Source organism: Lactuca saligna, chromosome 1 (assembly GCF_052625555.1).
Source record: "Lactuca saligna cultivar CGN05327 chromosome 1, ASM5262555v1, whole genome shotgun sequence".
Taxonomy (NCBI): domain Eukaryota; kingdom Viridiplantae; phylum Streptophyta; class Magnoliopsida; order Asterales; family Asteraceae; genus Lactuca; species Lactuca saligna.
In genome coordinates this window covers 62,373,719-62,395,200 of record NC_136417.1, presented here as the reverse complement: position 1 = coordinate 62,395,200, position 21,482 = coordinate 62,373,719, and positions in this window count along the sequence as shown.

Sequence of the window (21,482 nt, the reverse complement as noted above, 5' to 3'; positions counted from 1 at the left end):
CTTCTATGAAGACTATATGTTTAAATGGAGCGACATGTTTAACATCTTGCAACGTAATTCAACTGGTAAGATGGTAAAGGATACCCGAGTTCAATCCCCTGCACCCCAAACTTTCTTCCTGTTTAGTAAGAATGTTGAACGAATGCTGTTGAATGAAGATGGGTCGTGAACCTGCTGGACCGTATACTCCGGCCGTAAACCGCTGGGCGAATTCCTGTCGGCCGTAAACTGTTTCCGATCGTAAACTCTTCAATGGTCGTGAACCCTTCTTCCGGGCCGTAAACCAGCTTTAGAAACGGGAAAAAAACAACGATTTTTGACCCCTTTTGCTACAAAAATCGATCTAGATCTGGCCAAAATGATTGATACAATCCTTCCTCTGATACCACTTGTAAGTCCCCAATCTGCTTGTGTATCAATCAGATCCGTTTGATGGTGCAGAATCTCAATCAAGCGGATGACGCCAAATCAAAATAGAAGAGAAGGAGAAGAAGAAGAATAATATGAATCTTGAATGTATTGATGATATGAATGAAGTTCCTTACACAAGATTCACTTTCTCTCTCTAACACACCTTAGAATATACACACTTAAGCTCCTCTTGGCCGTACACTCATTTTCTGTTCATCAATCCTTCCTCAACCACCTAACACCTATATATATATATATATATATATATATATATATATATATATATATATATATATATATATATATATATATATACCCTAATAAATGAAAATGACTTTGCCAAATGTCATTCTCTCATAAAATTAGCCACATGTAATTTTGTCATAATTTTGAGATATATATTTATTTTCCACTTGTCATTGCTTCAATTTTCATTTTCAATCTATCATTAATTTAGTTTCTATAAATTAAACCTACCATAATGACTATTAATTTTAAATTTTAAATTTTAAATTCAATTTCAAATAAATTTACAGTTTAAACCTTTATGTTTAACATTTTGTTATAATTAACTCGTTTAGTACACTAAACACATAATTTTAATTAATTTATTTTTTGCATGTTTTTTTCACATAATTCACTTATTTCAAATTCAAATTCAAATAAAATTTCTATTTAATCGTTCGTACTTAACATTTTGTTTTAATCAACCCGTATAATATACGGGTCTCACAACTAGTGTATATATATATATATATATATATATATATATATATATATATATATATATATATATATATATATATATATATATATATATATACTGGAATATGGGCCATAAATGGGTTTACGGCCGTAAATGGGTTTAGGACCGTAAACACCCATTGGGCCATAAATACAACTGTAAAAATATATTACATGACCAAAAACTATTAATGTCTAGAAAAGTAAATTATAAACCATAATTTTGACCCAACACTTAGCCTACCCTCTAGCATGCATCAGTATTATATCATAAATATCTCATAAAGCAAATAAGTAAGGGTATTTTAGGAAATCACCGTTCGGGCTCTGGCTACACTGCTCCAACTCGTTTTCTCTTAAACTCTTTCTCATTTTTAGAAAAACTTATTTGTTTTGAAAATTTTCTCAAATCCTCAGTTTGAGTCCAGACACACTCGAAGATATATCCGAATCCCTCATACCAAGGCTCTGATACCAACTTGTAACAACGTAAATTTTCAAACAAAATTTCCATTTAAAAATCACAATAAAAATCATTTTACATCTTCTCAAAAACCACAAGTGTCTCCAGTGTCAACAAATCCACAAATAAAGAACACTATCTCATAATCATAAAAATAATCTCGCTTCAATGTGTGCTATCAAGTCGGTGCCTTCCCATGATCCTGAGAGGTACCTAAAACACATAACACATAACACGGTAAGCACGAAACATAGTAAGTTCCCCAAAATACCACACATATATCATTAGCCTCTCATGGATATGCTCAAATAAGCCCCTCCAGTCAACGTGTCTCAGTGGGACCCTCCAGTCCCACAACTCGGGTGGACCCTCCGGTCCTAACTCGGTAAGTTCATAATAATACACAACACAAATCACAAGGTCCAGATCTGAAGTCTAGACCTCCTGATAGACTCAATGCACTCAATGTCCCAATAAAAAAGGGGGTAAAAGCCCTAACTTCCATAATCATGAGATCTAACCAATAATATGAGAAAGGTGTAGGCTTTTTACCTTTCATAGAAGCTTTGGAAAATATAACACTAGATCCAACAGTTTCTCCTCGTTCCTTGCTGGATAATCTCCCCTTCTCCGCAAAATATGCACTAGAATACTCAAAGATTATCTCTATAACTCTCTGAGCTCGCTACAAATGTTTAGTGTTTCACACAAGGGAGTTGGGCAATTGGTGAGGTGGAAATAATGACATAAGTTCTCTTAAATAGGCCCTAACCCCAAAGATTTAGGGTTTCACCTCACAACGCCAACTTGGCGAGTCAGATCTCTGACTCGTCGAGTTGGTTATTAAACCAACGTGGCCAATTCTACTGTACTCGACGAGTTGGGCTCACAACTCATCGAGTCACTCAGTAAATCTAAAAAATAAATACATAAATAGTATACATGTGAGCCCGGATGTTACATAAGAATGACAAATATGATATTTTAATATTTAACAATAATATATACGAAATTCTACTTTTAATTTTTATTTTTAGCTGTGTGTTTTTTTTAACAACATAACAACTTATTTATTAAGACAACTAAGTCTTATCTCATTGATACGAAGTATCTATAGTAAATACATGTTATTTTTTGTATATTATTATATATGTGAGTTAAATGGTTTAAGCAATTAAATTTATTAGATAAGTATGTTGTTATTATATATAATAAAAAACAACACATTTATGAATAGTATATATTTGGTTTTTAATTTTTGTCACAATAGTTTGAGCTTTCACATTTTTATCATCATAGTTATGAATAATATACTTTTGCCATTTTGATTTTTGTCATAATAGTTCGCTTTTACACTTTTATCACAATAGGTTGGTATACTGGCAAATTTGATCTTTGTGTCAAAATTAAAATAATATAGTTTTACTTTTTTTACTTTTGCCACAACAGTTTTGATTTTTAGAATTTGGGAAATCTTCAGAAAAATCTCAATATATTGAAATTTTTTTAAATAAAGTCTTAAATTTTATTTTATTTTTTTGAATAAAAAATCCCAACATTTTAACTTTTTGAATAGAAAAACTCAATAATTTGGCTAATTTTTTCACTTTAACCCATTTTGATATGTTCAGCAGGTCATAAGACCAAATTGTTAACTTTTCCAAAATAATAAGACTTTTATGCAGATATTGTCAAAATTTATATATAACGTATAAACGTGTTTTTATGTATTTATATTTATTTTTACATATTTATGTATTTGTTAAGTTTTATATGTATATGTTTACGTATTTTAATGTATTTTAAATTTATAAATGCATTTTTTTTACATCTTTATATGTATTTTTAACCATTTTACATATTTTTTAATGTATTTTTATGTGTTATTTTTTATGTATTACATATTTATATGTGTTTATGTATTTTTAAGATTTTTCTATAGATATTTATGTATTTTAAATGTATAAACATATTTTTTACGTATTTATATGTATTTTTAAGTGTTTTACATATTTTTTTATGTATTTTTATTTGTTTTTTTTTATATATTACATATTTATATGCATTTTTTTACGTATTTATGTATTTTTAAAAGTTATTTATATAGATATTTATGTATTTTTATGTATTTTACATGCATAAACGTATTGTTTTAAATATTTATATGTATTTTTAAGCATTTTACATATTTTTTTGTGTATTTTTATGTACTTTTTATGTATTACGTATTTATATATCTTTTTTTATATATTTATGTATTTTTTGAGTTTTTTATATAGATGTTTATGCATTTTAATGTATTTTAAATGTATAATTGTATTATTTTTTTACATATTTATATCAATATATGTCTTTTTACTTCTAAGTCGTCTTCACCATTGATCTAATTCGTTTTGTTTGTCTTTCGAACCGAATATTAAGAAATTTATGTATTCTGTGAATTATCTAAGTATATATACAATTTGCATGAGTTAGAAAGACAAACAAAAGCTTGGTCTGATGATTAAGGCGTCGTGTTACTTATACTAAAAGTCATTAGTTCGATTCTTATTTGCGATGTCCCACGCTTACTTTATTTTTCCAGCCACATATCTATTTATTTTTTTTCCGTGATTTAAAAACATGTACGAATCGTTGGTTCAATGGTTAAGTGTTTCGATATTTAAGCTTGTTCGGTACAGCAGGTCTCAGTTTGAATCTCATCCCCGCTTTTTCTCTTTTTTGTTGATATTTATTTTGAAGGTTAGTTCTCATACCACATCACCCCAATACACAAACATGAAGCCATTTCTTCTCTTATATAAGAAACTAAGCGAATGCCCGCGCATTGCGCAGAAAGACCTATATAGTTGAAATCTTTACAAATATATGTTTTTTTAAATATAACACTAACCTTGCTGTTAAATTTGATATAATAATTTGTATACTAAATTGATATAATATATTATTATTTTGAATTATATGATAATATATATATATATATATATATATATATATATATATATATATATATATATATATATATATATTATAACTACATAATCCTAATCATTTGAATGACTTCTACCTGGGAGTTACTAATGAATAAAATTAAATATAATATATGGTTTAATGTTATTTATAGTTGTTGTTATTGTTAATTTTAAAATTTATTTGTTTAACGTTTTTAATTTCTATTATTATATATATTTAAAACATCAAATATTATTTTTTGATTTTAAATGTAACAATATAATCATTTATATTGAATTATTTTTAGCTATTGTTATTATAAGTTATTTTAAGTTACTTATTTGAAAACTTTTAACGATTATAAAAATATATTTAAGAAATATTTTAGTTAAATTGATATTACAATTTAGTTTTTGTATTTAGCACTACAATTTATCACTTTTAACTAATTATAAACTATTCAGTGGGGTTTTTAAGTGGAACTAAAATTTATATTTAAGTTGACACTGTAATGTGATATTTAAATTAACAATTTAAGTGTTTTGTCCAAACTATTCAAAAGTTGTAGCTTTAAACTGATAATGGTTTACATCCAACAACATATCAAATTTAATAAATTAGGTATAATCTGTTAAAAATTAAAGTCATAACTTTATAAGTAGAAGTAAATATATTATTTTAATATTGAAATGTAGTTTAATTATGGTTACACTTTAGGTTTTGATATTTATTTAACCTTATTAACCAAATTAAAATCATTATTAGAAAGACACTAAAATTTATCACTTTTAACTATTTACAAAATATTATTTGGGTTTTTTAGTTTAACTAAAATTAATATTTAAGTTGACCCTGTAATATTATATTTGAATTAATAATTTAAATATTTTATAAAAATTATTCAAAAGTTATAGCATTAAAGTGATAAGTGTTTACATTCAACAATATATTAAAATTAACAAAATAAGTATAATATGTTAAAAGTTAAAAAACATAACTTTACGTGGAAATAATATATTTTTTAATATTGAAATTTAGTTTATATATGATTACACTTTAGTTTTGATATTTATTTAACCTTATTAACCAAATTATAATCATTATTAGAAAGAAAGTGGGAAGTCATGGGAGTTTCAAATGAATGTAGTGAAAGAAAAAATACATGGCAGTTTCAAATGAATGTGGTGAAAAGAAAAATATATCCTTTATAATATAGTATGATGTCACTGATTCTCTCTTAAAAAGTAAGGTTGTAGTTGGGTTTGGGTTTAAACCCAAAAGCGACCCATTGTAAACCGAGAACCCAAATAACCAAACCCATTGGTTTCGGTTTGATTTTGAATTATTGAAAACCGAAATTAGTGGATTGGGTTCGGTTTTAGTTCAAAACCGATCAAACTGACCCATGGACACCCCTAATAGAAATACATAAAAATATGTAAAATACTTAAAAAAAATATAATTACATAAAAAATAACAGATAAAAATAAATTATATATATATATATATATATATATATATATATAATACTTAAAAGTACACATAAACACACACGTTAAAAAATATGTTTATTAATTTAAAATACTTAAAAAAATGTAAACATATACATATAAAAACTTAAATAAATACATAAATATGTAAAAATAGATATAAATACGTAATACATAAAAAAATAACACATAAAAATATAAAATACTTAAAAATACTTATGAATACATAAAAACAACATTTATACATTTAAAAGACATAAAAAAAAATTTTAAAATATGTAAAAGTAGATATAAATACATAAAAATACGTTTAAACATTATATACAAGTTTTGACAAAATCTGTAAAAAAAATCTCATTATTTTGGAAAAATTAACGATTTTGTTTTATGGCCTGCTGAGCAGGTCAAAAAATGGGCTAAAGTGAATAAATTAGTTGGTTCCTTGGGTTTTTCTGTTCAAAAAGTTTAAAAATCGGGACGTTTTTGTTCGTAAAATAAAATTTATGACTTTCTTTAAAAAAAAATTCAAAATATTGAGATTTTTCTGAAGATTTTCGTTTAGATTTTTGCCAGAATAGTTTCATATGTTGGTAGATTTGGTCTTTGTTTAGAAATAAAATAGTATGCTTTTGTCAAAATAGTTATGGCTATTAGATTTTTGTCACGGTAATTTTTTATGTTGACAGGTTTAGTCTATATGTATAAATTAATTTACAAAAACATCCATGTAATTTACAGAAAATATTCATGTCCATTTTTTTACCTTTGTGTTTTAGATTTTGACCATGATACATTCATATGTTGGCATGTTTGGTCCCTCGTAATAAAAAGATTAAGGATTACACGACCCGTAAAACAATCATAAATAAACTTCAAATTTACGTTTCCTATGAACAGGGGATGGATCAGTTTATAGTTTACTAATATTTTGCTATAACATGAAACCACAAAGAGGTACAAGATATGGTAATATGGTTGTTTGTTTTAATAATTGGTTAAACTTATTAAAATAACATACACTACTAAATATAAATTTTCTAAGTTTGTGTTACTTAATAGTTACTAAAGATATACTATATCATTTCATTTTAGAAAATTTATATCTTCGCTTCATAATAAGTATCCAAATCATTTATTTTATAACAAGCATATAATATATATGTTGGAAGATTTGGGTTTTACCCGTTTTGAGCATCATGTTATAGGTATTATGTTGCCTCCAAAATACCTTTGGTTCCTGTGAAGAAGAAATAAATTACCAAAATAGTGGTAACTAAAAAATGTTGTGGCTAAAATGAATTAAACACATTTATCTGTTGCAATTTGTGTGTTTAAAATCGAGTTAATATAATGGTAACCATTAAACACAATGTGAGTTACAAATGCGTGTATCTAACCAAGTGAATCGCCATGATAGTAATGGTTACACTTTTGATATATAAATATAACCACAAAGTACACAAACAAAAACAACAAAAGAATTAGTCTCACTTCCACAATGCTAGATAATATTATTGCATAATCTCAAGCTTGAAGAAAATAATGTAAGGTTTTCAAATAAAAAGTAAATAGTGTGAAAATATAAAAATAGTATTTTTATATTATTATTTTGCAATAAATTTTGCATTCCAATATTATATCATTATTCAACAATGAATATATGAATAACCATACATTAAAATTAATATTAAAATTACTATAATAGAATAATAATATTCCAATAAATATATGAATAATCAAACATTAGTATTCATATTAGTATTACTTTAATAATACATATATACAACATTCATTATAGAATAATAATATAAACATAGTGTTTTTACGTTTTCACACTATTTAATGTTTATCTTTACTATATCTCTAAATATTATTAAAAGAAGAACCTTATGATATCATCTAAAACAATCTAGATCATTGATTGTGTTTTCTTTATAGGTTTTACACCCTTAGATCAATTTGCTTACGTCACATTGATCAAATAAGAAGTCAACCCATTATATTAGGAAATTAAATATAGGAATTGAATGAAAAATGATAGTTGAATTCTTTCCAAACTTACAACTACAAAATTGGTTCCTTATTAATGTAAACCTTAAATTTAGGCTCTATTTACATTCAAAATTGCTTTCCAAATTATATTATATGTTGAAATCTCGGAAACTATTAATTTCAATTTTCAAAAGTTTCAGATATTTTTATGAACCAATACACTTTCAAGCATGATATCTTCTATTTTAAGTTTAAATGAGATTTCAATTGATTACCTGCTAATTTTCATCATATTGACTTGTATATATATTTCAAACCTTTTTAATAATCGATTTACACAAACATTATGTCATAATTCTCACGTAGAAAACAAATCTTTAAATATTATTAAAAGAGAAACCTTATGACATCATCTAAAACAATCTGGATCGTTGATTGTGTTTTCTTTATAGGTTTTACACCCTTAGATCAATTTGCTTACGTCGCATTGATCAAACAAGAAGTCAACCCGTTATATTAGGAAATTAAATGTAGGAATTGAATGAAAATGATACTTGAATTCTTTCCAAACTTACAACTACAAAATTGGTTCCTTATTAATGTAAACCTTAAATTTAGGCTCTATTTCCATTCAAATTTGCTTTTCCAAATACATTATATGTTGAAATCTCGGAAACTATTAATTTCAAATTTCAAAAGTTTCGGATATTTTTATGAACCAATACACTTTCAAGCATAATATCTTCTATTTTAAGTTTAAATGAGATTTCACTTGATCCCCTGCTAATTTTCATCATATTGACTTCTATATATATTTCAACCCTTTTTAATAATCGATTTACACAAACATTATGTCATAATTCCCATGTAAAAAACAAATGCAAAAAAACTTCAACCTTCCCATTAGTCTGATTAATCGAATAAATGTATGTATTTCTTCCTTGAATCATTTTAATCTGTAAGTTTGATATTGTTTTCGAAATTATATGTTTTTACTCATTCGTATGGTTCTTTGCTGAATACTTATAATTTGGATGTATAATGTTGTTTTTGAAAAAAAAAATTGATGTTGTGTTCGGTTCTTGGTTCCATCTTTTTAATCGGTAACTATGATCCTTTTTTTGAAAACAGTAAACTCAATGTTAAAATTGGATGTTATATATAATGAAATTATGATGTTACATGTGTGTATACCTTTGTAAAAAATCAATAGATAATACAAGAGATGACATGACATAATATAACAAACGGGTTGTACAAAAGACATGAACGCCCTCATTAGAAAGTTTTTTTTTATGTCTCCGGTAGTAACAGAATAAGAATAAGAAATATACCTTCTCAACAATTGATATAAGCTTTAAATTTAAATATAAGCATGTTGTGAAAGATGAAAATAGGCTCTCGTATTCTTTTTTCAAAAAGAATCGGTACCATACATGGGCAGGTAAGAATGCATGGTATAATAGAAGTGTACACTCAACTAGAGTCAGCATTTGACCCTGAAATACCAAAAACTCCCCTCAGAACCTTCTGAAAAAAAAAATCAGGTATACTCAATGACCAAAAATGTAATCTACTCTAAACTTAAGTAATATATATATATATATATATATATATATATATATATATATATATATATATATATATATATATATATATATAAGTATAAATTTTGTTGTTATGCTATATGTTTTTTAGTTTTGGTTCAAAGGCAAAATGGTGATTAAAAAAAAAAACTAATAGCTAGGTTGTTAACTTAGGCAATCATAAAAGTTTTATGAAACAGTGAAACAAAGTAGATTGAGCTTCATCACTTCTATCCCTAATTTGCTCTTTGCTTTATAGTAAGGAATGTTCTTTACTACCACTGGATCATTTCTTGCACGTTCAGGATCCATTGATATAATCTCTGTTGTATTTCAAATTCAATAACAAAATTGTAATTAATTAATTTCTAATTGAAGTTAATAAATTATAAATTTATCTCATTTCCTGCTCATCCAAGTTTTCTCATTGCTATAGCATCATGAAGTTGATCATATCGTATATTTTTCTAAATAAGAAACACTACTATCAACAAAAGAAGCTATTTAATTTCATAATAAAGTTGAATTAAAAAAATAAGTAAATAAATAAATAAGAAATAGAAGAACCTTGTATTACCACCATATTTTATGTTTGACCTCATCACCATGCTTAAATCCTCCCATAATTTGAGGCATTGTGATTAACCAAAATGCAACAATGATTTGATCTTTGATGCTATCAATAATATACTGAAACACAAAAGTATATGTTTTGAAGTGATGTTGGGTCAAATTATGGTTTATACATTTACTTTTCTGGGCAATTGTATTTTTCTGTACTATATATATATATATATATATATATATATATATATATATATATATATATATATATATATATATTTTTGGTCTAGTTTACGGCTGAGTTTACGCCCGTAAACACCTTACGGCCGTAAACTCATTTACGGCCCATGGGTTATCCGACCCATGTTCCCCTAGTATAAATATAGGTATTAGGGTGTGAGGAATAGATTGATGAACCCTAAGGAATTTACGGCCTAGAGAGAGAAAAACGAGTGTGTGAGAATCTATTGTAAGGAATTTCATTTATGTCATCAATACAATCAAGATTCTTAATATTCTTCTTCTCCTTCTCTTGTATTTGATTTGACATCATCCGTTTGATCGGGATTCCGCACCATCAAACGGATCTGATTGATACATGGGCAGATTAGGATTTACAATTGGTATCAGAGCCAAGTTGTATCAGTCAATTTTGTCAGATTTGGGGCATTATTTGATCTTATTTTCGAAATATTTTTGCGTTTTTGGATAGATCTCGCAAAAATAAGGGGGGTTTGTTCTTCGCGTTTTTCGTAAAAACGGGTTTTTGATCGAGTTTTGGAGCAAAAAAAGGTGTTTTTAGTCGTAACCAGCGAGGGGGTGGCGCCGGCAGCTAGGGTTTCCGAGGAGCTTACGGCCGGAATCGTAGTATACGGCCGGAGTTTGCGGTCTTCGGTTTCCGGCCAGCGCGCACGTGTACGGCTCAGAAACCTCGCGCCTCGGCTTTGCAGCAGCATCCTCGCACGTGAAGACATCGTCCGGAGTTTGCGGTCTTCAATTTGCGGCCAGCGCGCATTTGTACGGCTCAGAAACCTCGCGCCTCGGCTTTGCAGCAGCATCCTCGCACGTGAAGACATCGTCCTCGCCTCGCATCTAAGCATCAGCCTTCGTACTCGCACTTTACAAAAAAATTAGAAGCGCATTTGGAGGTGCCGAGTTTCGAAGCCACAACCTCCTGCTCATCAGTTCAGCACCTTATCCAACTCAACTACCTGATTACTCGTTACACTCCTTCGAAAATTAATCTATAACCCATCTTTTTCGCAGCAAGTTTTCCTATTTTGACACTTTTAACCCAAAATTCAATTCCTTTTAAATTTTAAATTCCTTTTTCATCCAAAATTAAAAAAAAAAAATTATATAAACAATAAATAAATAAATAAATAATAATAATAATAAATAATTAAAATTTTTTATTTTTGACTTTTATTTTTTGACTTTTTATTTAAAATTTTGACTTTGACTTCCAAGTTTGATCTTTGATTTTAAACTTTGACTTTTTCGTTTAACTTTTAAAATTTCAAATTTAACTTTTCGGTTTGACTTTTAAGTTTAACTTTTCAAGTTTGACTTTTGAGTTTGACTTTTTTAAATTTGACTTTTGAAAAAAAGGCATTTTAAATTTGACGTTTAATTTTTATCTTAGCTTCTAGTTGTGGTTTTTAATTGATTTTAAGGTCTACAAGGGAGTTGAAAACATGAAAGAGAGTCGTCAGGATATCTTAAGATAAAATTTCAACATGTTTGATTATATCCCTGGAGGAACCCTGGAAGCTCAGTTGCAGCGATTTACCACACTCACTACTGAGATGAATATTGATGGGATCTTTTTGAGCAAATCTGAGATAAACAAAAAGCTATTAAATTCACTTCCGAAATCGTGGGATATGAACGTGGCCATCATCATGAAGACAAAAGATCTCAATCATCTTAGTCTTGATGATGTAATTCAAGAACCTGATGCATTTAAGTGTAGAGAAACAATGAGTTCTGAAAACCTTCCGGTCACTGAAGTTACATGTAGTCCAGCTTGTGAAGCCATGATTAAATTTCTTCGGGAACAAATTGATTTATTTAAAAGAGAAGTTGAGGACCTGAGATATGAAGGATATCAACTCAGGAAAGGACAGAAACCCCTGAAGGCTGAATTAGAAGCTAAAACCAAAGACTTTAGGAAGCTTCATGAAGAGTATAGCAACAAGTGTGAAAATTATGACTATATTAAGAGACAACTTGCTACTGTAACTGAAGAACTTGACGCATTGAAAATTAAGTGTGGAAAAACAGATGTTAGTTTCAAAAATTATACTACGTCAAGTCAGACAGTCGAATCCTTATATGAAACCCAATTAAAATTCAAAGAAAATCAAAACAAGGGTCTAGGGTATGATAGTGTACCTCCTCCTTATAATCATAACTACACATTCATCCCTATGACACAGGACGAAACTGGTAGGGAGGCACATCTTCAATATTACAAACGAGTTGGATTTGTGTCAGGAGGAGTTATTAATATTGAAAATACTGATGTTTCTGTTTCATGTGCGGGAAAAGTAGTAGAAGATGAGAACAAGGAGAAAACCATTGAACAAACCAACATCTCCTTGAACTCTGAATCTGTTGCTTCGAACTCAACTGCTTCTGATCAACCTGCCGTTGAGAAAATACAGGCCACCAATTCCAACGCAACAGAGTTCTTGTGGCAAGTGTACATGTGGGAAAAACAATAAGAGACAAGGCAAGGATACGCCACCAGGGGCAGGAAGAAATAACTTCACAGTGAAGAAAAAGACTTGTTCATTGCGGAATACCTGGACACATTGCCAGAAATTGTCCAAATCGCGCATACATTCCTTACTATGCACAAGGATGGCAGAACGCGCCAAGAGGGAGATACTCCAAAAGAAACCCCTCAAGGTCACATTCAGACCATGATGACTGGAACGCGCAGAAGGCCAAGAATCAAACTCCAAAGGACAAGAATCCGAATCCCAAAGTCAAGAAGGGAATGTTGGCCCAGAAGTCTAGTTCAAGAGATACTCCTGTGAAGCCAAGACCGGTTAGGTCAAAGTCATCTAGGTAGCCGGCTTCAAGTTCTAAATCAAGTACTGAGCCACCCATCGGATCGAAAAAGGAATGGGTTAAACCCAACTACAAATGGGTTCCGAAGGCTCAATCTCCCAAATCTTCTAACGATTCTAATATTTCTATATCTTCTGTTTGTGATAAATAGGACATGTCATGGGAGAGAGTACCGTGCAAGGATAAACATGGTCGACCCAGTTTCAAAATGGACTGGGTTCCAAAGACCAATTAATCCCGCTCTGTGTCGGAGCAACTATGGAGGCATATCATCAGACCTCGGTTTGTTGGTAGTAGCTGTTCCAGGCACATTTTAGGGACATCTCTCAAATGTACAACATTCAGACCTTTGTTGAGAGTATGTGTCCTTTTGCGGGAAAGGAAGAAAGGAAGAGATCAAAAATGGGGTTAGTGCTTAATGATATGAAGAATTTTTGGATCTGTTCTGAGATTATGCTTGCTGTTCTCAGACTTTCTGAATGCAGATTCAATCAGTGAATTACGGTTTGCGTTTTCTTCTCTATACTCCTGAGTTTTTCTTAACCTGATTCGCTTTAAAGACTAATTTTTGTTTTAGGATAGTTTAACTTTGCGCATTTACTTTTGTTTCTCTCCTATGCCCAAATTTAGGGGGAGAAATAAAAACAAAACAAAAATTAGAAAATTTTCATAAATCCAAAAACATTAGAAAATCAGAAAATTAAAAAAAATAAAATAAAATAAAATATGTTGGTTATGAAATGTGCTTGAGGGAGATGTTTTGGGAAGTGATATTATCAAGTGATAACAGGCAATCTGAGTCTGCGTAACGTACCCGAAGTTGAAGGTTCTATGCTCTGGTTTGATGCGTCGGTAGGCACGAAAGATTTTAAATGGACTTGACTAGGAAAGTTGAACTTAATGAATTTAAGGACTGGAAAAACTTTGACCTAGTTAGATCCGTTTAACCTGATGTCACGATGCTCGGATAGGTTGAGCAGGGAGATATACATGAGAATCTACCTATCACATTAATTGAACCCGTACTTGGAACCGTGGCTTAACTTTTCCTCGATGTGCGGATTATGTCCTTAATTCCGGTTAGATGGGGCGACTGGTAAATTCCAATAAATTAGGTCTGTAGAAAATTGTTTTCTTTCTTTCCGTTTGTTAGTCAAATGTTGCACCCTTTGCGTGATTGGAAGAGATCCGGCCTGGATTGAAACATATACAACTCTATTTCTCTACATGTTACATCTATGAAATTCCTCCTATCTGTTAGCCATATGTTGTCTCCTTTGCGTGACCTCAAATCCGACCTGGTAAACAGCATATGCAACTTTCTACTTCTCAATCCCTCTAAAGTGATAAGTTATTAAATTCTGAATCTATCTTCTCTCTGAATGGTTGTCTGCTCACCCGATGTAAGGAGTACTCTGGAAGTTCTTGATGGCTGGGGCATATCAGGAAGCGGGAAACACGTTCTAGTACACTTAAAATTGAACACATATAGATGTTCTATAGATCTAGCTGCTCAATTTAGGTGGACAACAATATCCTTGGTCGTCGTCAGATGAATGGTCCTTATGGTATAGTATCTAAGGAATTAGGATCAGATATAAATTTTAGAATTTTAAGTTCACCCTGTCTTGTAACAAATAGTATGTCCTAAATTTGTAACAATTTTTCGTGTTTAAGTGGATAACAATATCGACGATCGACCAGACAAAGATGTGAATATGAAAGGTACCGACAAGTGGATAAAGGTTGTCTAAAAACTTTGATCCCAAATCACTCTTAAGTTAGATAACATTTTTATTTTTGTTAAATTTGTCATAGTTTCTTCTAATTTAAATATTAGGGGAGAATTAAAAATTAAAAATCAAAAAAAAATCAAAAAAATTCAAAAATCAAAAAAAAAATTCAGAAAAATTAAAAATCCAAAAATAGTGTTATTTCTGTTTTATTTCTTGTTCAGAAAAATTAAAAATCCAAAAAATAAATTTGTTTCTGTTTTAATTTGTGTGCTAAGTTTTCTTTTAGTTTTGTTTATTCTTGAAAAGTGATTTCAGGTATAGATAAGACTCATGGAGTTTGTGTTGAAGATTTCTGAGCCAAAGCCTCGTCCGTGAGCATCGAAGAATTCTCATTTGAAGGAGCAAGACATGAAGATTATTCTTTCAACATTCAATCCTTCAACCCCAGAAGCAAGGTGAAGCATAAATTGAAGATTATGTAACGGATTGTATTGAAGCCTCCTTAATCAGTCTGCTGCTGTCGTTGTACCTGCTGAAGTGATCCAGAAGATTTGTTCTCTCTGAAGATTCTCAAGCTGAAAGTGCCATCTTTCAAGAATCAGTACGTCAAGCCTCCTCACCCAATGTGCGTTCAATGCCAAATTCTGAAGAAAACCTCAAGTGCTCAAGATGAAGTCATTCACTGAAGATTAATATGTTCATCCTGATGCTGTGAAGAAATCGAAGGTTAAAGCTGAAGCCAAGCTCCCATTGAAGATTGACAAGAAGAGCTAGCTACCTTTTAGGGGGAGCTTGTTGGGTCATTAAGAAAAGAAAGCTATAAACCAAGCGGAAATTCTTAGGTAAAAATATGGTTTATACTTGACTTTTCTAGGCAATTGTATTTTTCTGTAATATTTATGAATTTATGGTCTAGTTTACAGCTGAGTTTACGGCCGTAAACTCATTTATAGCCCATGTGTTATCCGGCCCATATTCCAAGTATAAATAGAGGTGTTAGGGTGAGGAGTAGAGATTGATGAACATAAGGAATTTACGACCTAGAGAGAGAAAAACGAGTGTGTGAGAATCTATTGTAAGGAATTTCATTCATATCATCAATACAATCAAGATTCTTAATATTCTTCTTCTCCTTCTCTTCTATTTGATCTGACATCATCCGTTTGATTGGGATTCCGCACCATCAAACGAATCTGATTGATACACGGGCAGATTAGGGATTTACACATAAACTCTTAGTTTACCACCGTAAACTCCATTAGATGATCCATATGATGGTTTAATCCATTCATATACCCTAGATTTGATCCTAGCTAATTTTCTCAAGTGATATAAGACCATTTAGCACCATAGAACACCCTACCATGAGTTTACGGCCGTAAACTCATGGGGAATGGGTCATTAGGGCCGTAAACTCCCTTAGGAGTTTACTCTTGAAGAGTAAACTCCATATCCATGCCATATACGTCCGTAGATGTCACCCGGGTCACTCCAAACACTTGATTTGAAGTGTTTTCGCGTCTTGGAGTGTATAATGATATCTAATTAATGATTTAAAGTCTAATTAGATACATTTGTATATCATTCATATTACATAGGAACCTCACGCGTTATCAATCCCCAAACTGACACTTAGCATCCAATCTGTCACGTTTTCTCGCCTGGTGAGTTCATACCCCTACCCTTTTTCAATGTTTTTCAAATGTTTTCAGGGGGGAATAAAAGCAAAATTACATGGAAATCTTGTACTCAAAGTTATTATTTCAGTTCAAATGTTTATATTATGTATGTTTTTAATATCGAAAACTGTGTTAACCAATAATTCGAATTGCAGAGTTAGCATTCAGACTAATCATAGATTTCTTGATAAAGTGTTATAATCTATGTTATATTTCATAATTTACAAATAATTCATACTAATCATCAATTAGGATTAATACGAATATGAATACGAAAGTACAGCTAGGAACAGAGCAAATACGAAAGTACAGCTAGGAACACAGCGAATACGAAGGTACAGCTAGGAACAGAGCAAATACGAAAGTACAGTTAGGAATAGAGCGAATATGAAGGTACAACTAGGAACAGAGCGAATACGAAAGTACATCTAGGAACAGAGTGAATATGAAAGTACAGCTAGGAACAGAGCGAATACGAAAGTACAACTAGGAACAGAGCGAATACGAAAGTACAACTAGGAACAGAGCGAATACGAAAGTACAGCTAGGAACAGAGCGAATACGAAAGTTCAGCTAGGAATAATACGAATATGAATGCGAATACGAATACAAATAGTAATAAGAATAGGAATGGGAATACGAATACGAATACGGATACGAATACAAATAGGAATAGGAATACGAATACAAATACAAATACGAATACGAATTCGAATATGAATAGGAATACGAATACGAATACGAAAGCATGCCTCTGGATACATTCGAGTGTAGAACAACTAGGATATCAGAATACCTAACTAATACGACAAGTATGATAGATACTAGGGCATAGCATTCCAAAAGAATAACTAACTCACATATAGGAAAATAAGGGTTTTCCTGGGATAACGAAATGTTTCAAATTAAACTGTAGGATAACCGAATAACTAAACTTTACTTATAAGAAAATATGGGATTTTCTTGGATAACGACTTTTTTGGAAAACCAAAGGAAACTTGTACATTTTCATAAAACAAACCTCTTATGAACTCACCAGCTTTATGCTGATTTTCAAACTACTTGTATTCTCAGGTCCATATAAGACAGGTACCCGCGATCTTTTGGAGAGACGGAGCATACAGAAGACTCGTCTTAACTTTTGTTCATAAGATATATGTATAACCTTTGTAACACTTTGCTTTCAAACAAATGTAATTATTCATATGTGTAACGCCCGCAGATCCGGGCTAGTCAATTTAGAGGCAATAGGGGTCGAAAACGACTTTTCTATAAAAATATTATTTAGAATATATAATCTTAACCAAGTTGTAGAATATGTCACAAGGTTTCCGTACATATAAAGAACGCCGAAATCCGAGTTATAACGAAGAAGTTATGACCCGTCGAAGTTTCGCGTCGGAACCGGCACGACACCGGGAAGCGTAAAATAGTAAATTTATGATAGAGAGAGAGAGAGATTTAGCCTTAGATCTCTAAACTAAAGTCATAGAATATGTTAAACTAAGAACATCGTTAAAAAGAACGCCCAAATCTGACTTCGTATGAAGAAGTTATGATTTTTCGAAGTTTCGGATTAGCGGTGTACAATCCGAAATTCGAATTTTAGATCGATTGATTTTTAGCCGACACAACCTAGACAAGAATCGAAGATCTCGTTATTAGTAGCGTAACAATAAAAATACAGACGAAAATGGACATCGGATAAAGAAGTTATGAGATTTTAACGGACCAATCCTGTCCCGGCCTGTTAAAAATATAACTTTAAAAATAAAGTCAAAATTAGCCGACGGAGTCTAAACGAAACTTGTAGAGTACATCTCCACCTACGCGTGGATATAAAGAACGTCAAAAACGGAGTTCGTATGAACGAGTTACAAATTATAATAGCATATTTACGTATTAAAATAAAGTATAAATCATGTATACGTACATATATATATATATATATATATATATATATATATATATATATATATATATATATATATGTATATATATCATTAGAAAGGTATCGACGATGCGGTCATTATAAGACTAATGTTGAGTTCTTTCGACATTAGTTTAGTACAAATAGCATTAAATTCATTTAAAATAGTATTATAGATGGGTGTTTAGTTGTTTATATAACTAAAAGGTCATTAAGTAATTATGGAGGGTAGTTTTTGAAAATTCAATTAGTATAAATAAGAGCCTTGGGCTCTCATATTTCTTGCACCATTCTCTTGATTCAAGAGTCTTTCTCTCCTTATCCCCCGAGCATTTCGGTCCCTCGTGATTCGACTTCTCTTTCTGTAGTTTTAGTATAGTAAGGTGAGCGCTGAAGCGCTGCACGAATCTTTCTTAGAAAGATTCAGCGACGAAGTTCTGCCCCTGCAGAGCCCGACTCCTATCTAAAATCCCCTTGAAAGTAAGTTATGCTTACCCTATTTTAAATATAGTTTATATTTAAAATTAGTATTGTTATTATAAATTTATAATAAATATTTGAGCTATTATTATGACTTATATAAGTGTCGTTATAATATCTTTTAACTACTCGTGGTACGGGGAATCTGGTTTAAAGGACCGCATAGGGTTGTTGGATTTCAGAAGTGCTATACGCCAAAATGGTCCTGCCCTCCGGTGTTTTATGTCTGGCCCCTGTCTGTACATAGTAGTTGGAAAGTATTGTTTAAACGCTTATATAATAAAAATAATAAGACTAATAATTAGTCACGGTAATATTAAACTAAAATCTAGTGGTGATAATACTAGGTTTCGTCAAAGGAAATTATTTTAAAGTAAACGAAGCGCTGTCCGAGTACCGAGTCACCACCTTCTCAGGTGAGTACATAGTCCCTTTCATCTTACACATAGATATGAAGTATTTTAATATAAATTACGTGCTATGTGTGCATATTGTCTGAATACTTGCTGTCTATGCTGAGTGAAAGATTTTATACATGTTTTAAATGATTTAAACTATATATGTATTTTATATCTACGAAAATGTTGGGGTAAAACATGGGTAGATATAATAGATGAAATATGAGTTGGATGATGAGTTGAGAGGTGATATAGACTATAAGGTGTGGGTGAGAGGTGTACGATGTGAGAAGCCTTTTTCCCAAACGATGTCCCCGTCATTCAGCAGAGTATGGATGACAACCACGGACTATCCTAGATAGTCCAGTGGAACACTATCAGGCTCGCAACCTGTAGGTGTTGTGAATGATGTGTTCACCCGGTGTACTCTAAACCTTGGTGATCATGCAGACTTGATACCTAGACCCTGGCGATCATGCAGACTTGGTGCCAAAACCTTGGTGACTATGCAGACTTAGTGCCTATTGTATAAATTATGGCGACTATGCAGACTTAGTGCCTAAACCCCGGTGACGATGGACTTCGTGCCGATTCCTTAGGATGATCCTTAGGAATGTATGAACGAGGAATAGTTGATTCTTAGGGTAGATCCTTAAGAATAAAGCAGATAATAGGGATGGGTAATTGGGTTGATTGTTTGATTGTTTGAAAATAATAATTATATTATTGTGGGTTGAAAACCCTATGTACTCACCAGGTTTCCCAACCTGGCCCACTCAGTTTATTTATATCACAGGTGTTGATATGAAGTCACATTACACTGAGAGATTTAAATAGATGTAGATCACTAGTGTAAATAAATGTAAGTTCTATTTATGCTTATGTTTATGTATTAACGATGACATCCCAAATGTTTTAAAATTAACAAAATACGTTTCTTCGAAAATGTTTTAAAAACGTATTTATCATGTTTTTCTGGGAACAAATTCCGCAACATTTTTATTAAAAGAAGTACTCTGATTTTTATAAAACATAAACAAAAATCGGTCTTTTCTAGCCGTGAAAATGGGGATGTCACAGTTGGTATCAGAGCATTAGTTTAAGGGAACTAGGAATATGGATTTATTTCTAGACTTAAACTTAGAATGCTAAGTGATGATTGTGAGGAGTGTGTCAAATAGATTTAGGTAATGCACCTGAATAGACACAAGCACTAGCTTATTTTAGGAATGATGCCTAAATTCCTTTTACGTGCTAAATGATGCTATAGTTTGATCGGATCTATGGTCTGTTGCCGACCGGATCTGGAAACCTTATGTGTTTAGGATTCTAAACGTACGAATACGATATTAGAACTAGCATATAAATGTTTCGGAGTGATAAGGATGATTTAAACGTCAATCTTAAGTAAAGGTCTAGATTCACCTTATTTGGTGTATAGATCAAGATGGCAAGGACCCGTAGCGGAAACATGAATGCAAATGGGAACCGGAACCAACCCCCGGTGATTGAGCAAATACCGGTTGTGGTAACCGCTGCTGAGCCAATAACAATGGCCGGAGTGCAAGCAATGATCCAGGCGATGTTGGATCGTCAAATGGAGGAAACCAGACGTTTGCTCCAGCAAAATCGAGAAGAAGCAACCATACAGATCGAACAGCCCGAGTTAAACGAAGGGCAGACTGAGGAGGGAAACTACAGTGGGACTGTTGGTCAAGCCAACCCACCGATAGTTAGGCAAAACCACTAGGATGGAGGAAATGATGGACGTAGATGCAAATACAAGGATTTCATGGCGTCCAAACCACCGAGTCTATCTGGAAGCCCGACGCCGGTGGAAGTCATGAACTGGATCTCCGAGATGGAGACGATGTTTGAGAGTTGCGAGTGTAGCAACAGGCAAAAGACCGCTCTCGCGGTTCCTTTGTTGAAATCTGGAGTACTAAGCTGGTGGAAGCTACTAGCCGATTCGATGC